At 34.7% G+C, this 5,850-nt stretch overlaps 1 long non-coding RNA gene across 1 annotated transcript; it reads left to right on the top strand.

Annotated features, from left to right (window-relative positions):
- The first annotated feature begins 528 nt into the window (after window positions 1-528).
- On the top strand, window positions 529-3,950 carry LOC131529838 (uncharacterized). The gene is made up of 3 exons (XR_009268233.1): window positions 529-639; window positions 829-939; window positions 3,791-3,950. It is a non-coding gene; the product is annotated as an uncharacterized LOC131529838 (long non-coding RNA).
- Window positions 3,951-5,850: the final 1,900 nt, after the last annotated feature.

Genomic DNA, 5,850 nt, shown 5'->3' with positions numbered 1-5,850 from the left:
TTTGGGATCAAATGTGAGCATAAACTGTGATCTTGATGAAAATGATGTTTATTGGATTTTACTGAAAACAGCAGATCCTCCAACAGTGATTCTACGATCATTCCCAACACCAAAATCACCTTTTTATCATAATAAATCATTCAGAAAGAAATATTCAGTGCAATTTAAACATCGTCTGGTTATTAATAATGTGACTGCTGATGAATTAGGAGTTTATTACTGTATGAACACAGAAACACCTCCAAAACTCAGCAACAGCACCAGAATATACTTCAATGGTGAGTTCATTTACTTCTGTAGTGATTAAGACATTGATGATCAATGTGTTTATTTACCTTTTTATTATTTGTTATTCATTACCTCAATTTTTTATACACTTTATCATAGATATCCCTCTTTCTGTTTGTTCCAGACAGAGAGGCCTGTTTTGTAGATATTAAACTGCAGTCATTGTACTCCAGTAAAGACTAACAGTTGTTACTGTAACTCTGGACATTTTCTTTACAGAATCAGTTCAACTAACTGAGTGTCACAATCACACAGAAGTGGAGTTCATTGATCAGAATCAAACACAATGGCAGATGATTATTATTATCATATCTGCTCTGACAAACGGGCTTCTGATCATTGTGGTGATCGGTGATTTAATTTTCTTATTGTTCTAAAAAATATCAAATTTTAATACACAATAGTGTAAAAAATATTACAATGCTCTTTTCCATAGACAGGTGACAGTTTTTAATTACTTGGTATATATTTGTAGCATTTAAAAAATATATATATAACCGTTAGTAAATATTAAATCTGAATTCTCTGTTTCATTCGTAGTTTTTGCTGCTGGAAAAGCAGAACAGTTGGAAAAACATATTCATAATACTGATCTGCAAACACGAGTTATCTATCAACCATAAGAACCAAACCAATTGCTTCAATTGTAAGGTAAGTGAATGAATATCTTTATTTATTTATTGCTAAATGTCATTACTGTAAGTTTTTAATTATTAAGGATTTTGATGTTATTTTGATTCATTTACACTGCCGTTCAAAAGTTTGTGATCAGTAAGCTTTTTAATGTTTTTTAACCCATTTGTGCCCAAATTTTTCTGAATGGTTTCATGCATATAGTCGTGTTAATAGTGTCCTATGTGAACATGTTCTGCATTTATTTTCCCCATGTTTTTTTTTTTTCTTCTTGAAAATCATATTTGAATGTGCGGCAACTATAGTTGCTGGTGGGCAAATATGTCGTATGCACCCCTTCAATGTCAAATTTGAATAGGAGGAGAAAATTTGGCTTCTAACTCAAAATAACTGCTTTCAACAGATCAATCTTTATTCATGAACAAATTTATTATGTATAAAAGTAGAAGAACATTCGATGCAAACCCAAAAAAGCTGCATCTATCTTATAATCTCTTGAATATGAATACACAACAAACAACAAATCCATTTGTCTTAAAGTGGTGGAACATAGTGCAGAACAAAGTGCAGCCATTAAGTTGCCCCAACGGGGCATTGTGTATCAAAAATTTAACTGAAAATAAATATATAAAAATACATAAATATGTACAGTGCCCTCCAATAATATTGGCACCCTTGGTAAATATAAGCAAAGGCAGCTGTGAAAATAAATCTGCATTGTTTATTCTTTTGATCTTTCATTAAAAAAATTCACAAAATTCTAACCTATCACTGAAGTAAAACAACTGAAAGTGTGTGTGTGTGGGGGGGGGGTCTCTTTGTGAAATAAATGCTTTCTCTAGTTCATGTTGGCCACAATTATTGGCACCCAATTATTGCATCGTCCTTTTCCCACGCTCTCAGAAATAAAGGTACAAAAGCTGTCACTAGGGCGGTACCTTTTCAAAAGGTACATGTTTGTACCTAAAGGGTCCATTTTGGTACCTTAAAGGTACATATTAGTACTTAAAGTGTACATATTTGAACCTAATAGGTACAAAAGTGCACCTTTTGAAAAGGTACCGCCCCAGTGACAGCTTTTGTACCTTTATTTCTGATGCAAGATAACAGCTCTGAGTTTTCTCCTATAATGCCTGAAGAGTTTGGAGAACACCTGAGAAGAGATCAGAGACCATTCTCTCCAGATCCTTCAGATTCCCAGCTCCATGTTGGTGCTTCTTCTCTTCAGTTCACCTACTCATTTTCTATAGGGTTCAGGTCAGAGTACTTGGACGACCATGGCAGAAGCTTCATTTTGTGCCCAGTGAAACATTTTTGTGTTGATTTTGATGTTTGTTTTGGATTATTGTCCTGATGGAAGATCCAACCACTGCCCATTATAAGATTTCTAACAGAAGCAGTCAGGTTTAGATTTTTTTATCAGTTGGCATTTATAATCCTGTGGAACAGGAAGTCATGGCTGGACAATTTTATGCTCCCAGTCACCCAGGTGTGCTTAAAAATGTAAATATGAATGGGAATATACTTCAGAGATATTTTACTCATAAGAATTTCTAGGGGTGCCAATAATTGTGTCCAACATGCATTGGAGAAAAAAAAAAAAAAAAATTCATCATGAGATTTTCTCGCAACTTTCAATTGTTTTACTTCATTTTTTTGTGAATTTTTTGAATGAAAGCTCAAAAACATAAACAATGCAAATTTATTTTCACAGCTGCCTTTGTTCAAATTTACCAATGGTACCAATATTAGTGGAGGGCACTGTACACCTTTGCCATGCTTCCTGAAAATAGGAGTAGGAAGTTGACAGCCTCATGTGACAGGAAGGAAGTGAATACCTTTTTTTCCCCCTTGAAATCCTTTATTTGGTTGTTAGCTTGCATGTCATTGAGACATCAAACATGGAAAACATCTAGAAAATTACTTACAAATGGAAAATGACAACTATAAACTGCGGCAGCTATAGTTGCTGGTGGGCTTAAATGGGTTTTTTCTTCTGCTCATCAAGGCTGTATCTATTTGATTTGACAGAAAAAAAAACTGTTATTTTCTGAAATATTATTGCAATTTAAAATAACAGTTTTCTATTTTAATATACTTTAAAATATAATTTATTTCTGTGATCAAAGCTGAATTTTCAGCATCATTACTCCAGTCTTCAGTGTCACATGATCCTTCAGAAATCATTCTAAAATGCTGATTTATAATCAATGTTGGAAGCCGTTGTGCTGCTTCATATTTTTGGGGGACCTGTGATATTTTTTTAGGGTTCTCTGATTAATAAAAAGTTAAAAAGAACAGCATTTATTTTAAAAAAGAAATTTTGTGTTACAATATATGCTATTCAAATGTTTGGGGTCAGTAATTTTTTTTCTTTCTTTTTTTTTTTTTTAATTAATACTTTTATCAAAATATTCCTATTTTGAACAAATGCTGCTCTTTTTAACTTTGAATTCATCAAAGAATCAAAGAAAAAAGTATCAAGTTCCAAAAAACAATATGAAGCAGCACAACAGTTTCAACACTCATAATAAATCAGCATATTAGAATGATTTCTGAAGGATCATGTGACACTGAAGATTGCAGTAATGATGCCGAAAATTCAACGCTGCGTCACAGAAATAAATTATATTTTAAAGTATATTCAAATAGAAGACCAATATTAGAAACTGCAGTACGATTTCACAATATTACAGTATTTTCCTGTATTTTTAATCAAATAAATACAGCCTTGATGAGCAGAAGAGACTCCCTTAAAAAACATTAAAAATCTTACTGATGCCAAACTTTTGAGCAGCAGTGTAAATCTTAGTGCTTAGTGTAAATATTAAGCTGGATGTTTAATATTGTTTTCTTGTTACTCTTTCAGTTCACTGAGGTGGAAAATATTCAGCAAGTAAACAGCACCTTTGTGACTCTATAAAATGTTATCATGTGCTTATCATGTGCTATACTCTTTTACAGAGTAATATCATAAGTATTTGGGACACTAGTTACACTTCTTACTCCAGTGAAGTCTATAAAAAACTCCCACAATCCTGATTACACAGCACCTGTTTATTAGTTTTGTTCTTGGGTGGCAATGCTGAGTATATTGTCATTTCTTTGTTTGTTTGATCTTGAAATGTTTTTCTCTGTTTTATGATTGCTCGCTGCCTGTTTAAATAAAGCTGCAAATGGATCATCACTCGAACGTTTCCGAGTCTGCATCACACAGACATAAAATTTTACAAACTTCTGCATGGTGTGACTACAGGCAACACAGTGCGGTTAAACTCAACTGAAGCGCTTCACCAAAACCAAACATTTGTTCCATTGGTTGGTCACTTGACAGCCAATGACTTCACCTTTGTCTGGAGTGGAGGTTTAACCTTGAACCGAGTGCCAGTACCTTTATGTATGTATGTATCTCAGTTCTCACAGTTGTCTGAAATTCAAATAGAAACAGCAGCACTGTTTATCTACACGTTTAGTGTCAAAGTTAGAGTGTTTAAATGCATGTAAAGCCCCTTCACAGAAACTGAAGTTTATATTGCTTTGAATGTCCAACAGTTAATAAACTGCAACTGTCAGCACTATTGTTCAATATTCACACCTGATCTCTGTAGTGTTTATCAGTCTATCTTGACTTTTCTGTACTTCTTGGTGAGTGGAAAAACAAAACAATAACAACAACAATAATAATATAATAAAATTTTCAACATTTTTAAGTGAATGTTTCTGCATGTTTTAATATTGCAAAGGCTTTGCATGGAGGAGGAGGCACATGATACTGAAACACAACTTCTGTTCTGTGTGAGATTAGATATCATTTATTTAATGTGCTTTGTAGCTACTCTTTTTACAACTTTAGAAAAAATCATTTTAAGACAATTTGCTCTTCATTACTTTGTGTTTGATTTGTAGGCACATATAGCAGATGTTACAGAGATTAACACCTTCCTCGCCCTCCTCGTGTCAATCACTGTCACACCCAAAACCTGCAGCACACTTCACCACTAGAGGCTCTCTAGACCCACAACGCCTCCTTACTCTCAACAGGCTACAATAATCACCAAACTGAAGTGACACTGAATGCACCAAACATTTCATAAAGACACCTTGATGAAACATTTTGGAGTTTGCATGATCGTCTCTTCACACACACACACACACACACACACACAGTTATCTCTGCACATACAACAGTGTTGTTTTCTAAATTGTCTCACACATTCATTGTGTATTTAATACACTATTGTGTTTTGACTTTAGTTTATCATCACTGTTGAAACATGACAAGAATGCAGATCTTCCAGTGCTTCCAAACTTTTTATCACTGTTCAGTCTGATTCAGTATTATGGCGCAAACCGATAGTTTCTAACTCAGTCTGATATAATTACATGATTATTCACATGGCGCAACTGATTTCTTTTCTCATCAGCAGTCAATGTTAAGTTGCTACTCATCATTCAAATTCTTGGCTAGTGCTTGCTGTAGCAGTTGTGCTGCCCTCCACCTTCCCCAGCTCCACCTGTATAGATCTGCTACGGGGTGATTCATGTATGCTATTTGGGGGTTATTCATGTTATATTCATGTCAGTATTTCTTACATGCTCACAGCAGCATGTTGTGAATGTATTGGCAGTAGCAAGGCTGGCTACTTGCTCTGCCTCAGCAGCACCGTAGCAGATCTATTCTACCAAACATATTAACATTGTCATGTACATTACCATGCTAAACTCTCAGAGAGCTGTCATTGCAAAACTGAGTTTATGCGAAGGATTCATCTGATTCAAACCAGTAACTCCCATATTTTTCTGGCCCAAATCCAATCCAAAGAGCCAGTACTTTTAGTGTCTTCAGTTCCCCAGTCCTGCATGTCTTTGGACTGTGGAAGAAATCTGGCCTGGCCAGAACCAGGGACTGTCTAACAGAGCCACCTGCTC

Source organism: Onychostoma macrolepis, chromosome 22 (assembly GCF_012432095.1).
Source record: "Onychostoma macrolepis isolate SWU-2019 chromosome 22, ASM1243209v1, whole genome shotgun sequence".
NCBI classification, from domain to species: Eukaryota; Metazoa; Chordata; class Actinopteri; order Cypriniformes; family Cyprinidae; genus Onychostoma; species Onychostoma macrolepis.
The sequence above is the reverse complement of the archived record's forward strand: the minus strand, read 5'-3'. Positions and strand labels throughout refer to the sequence as shown.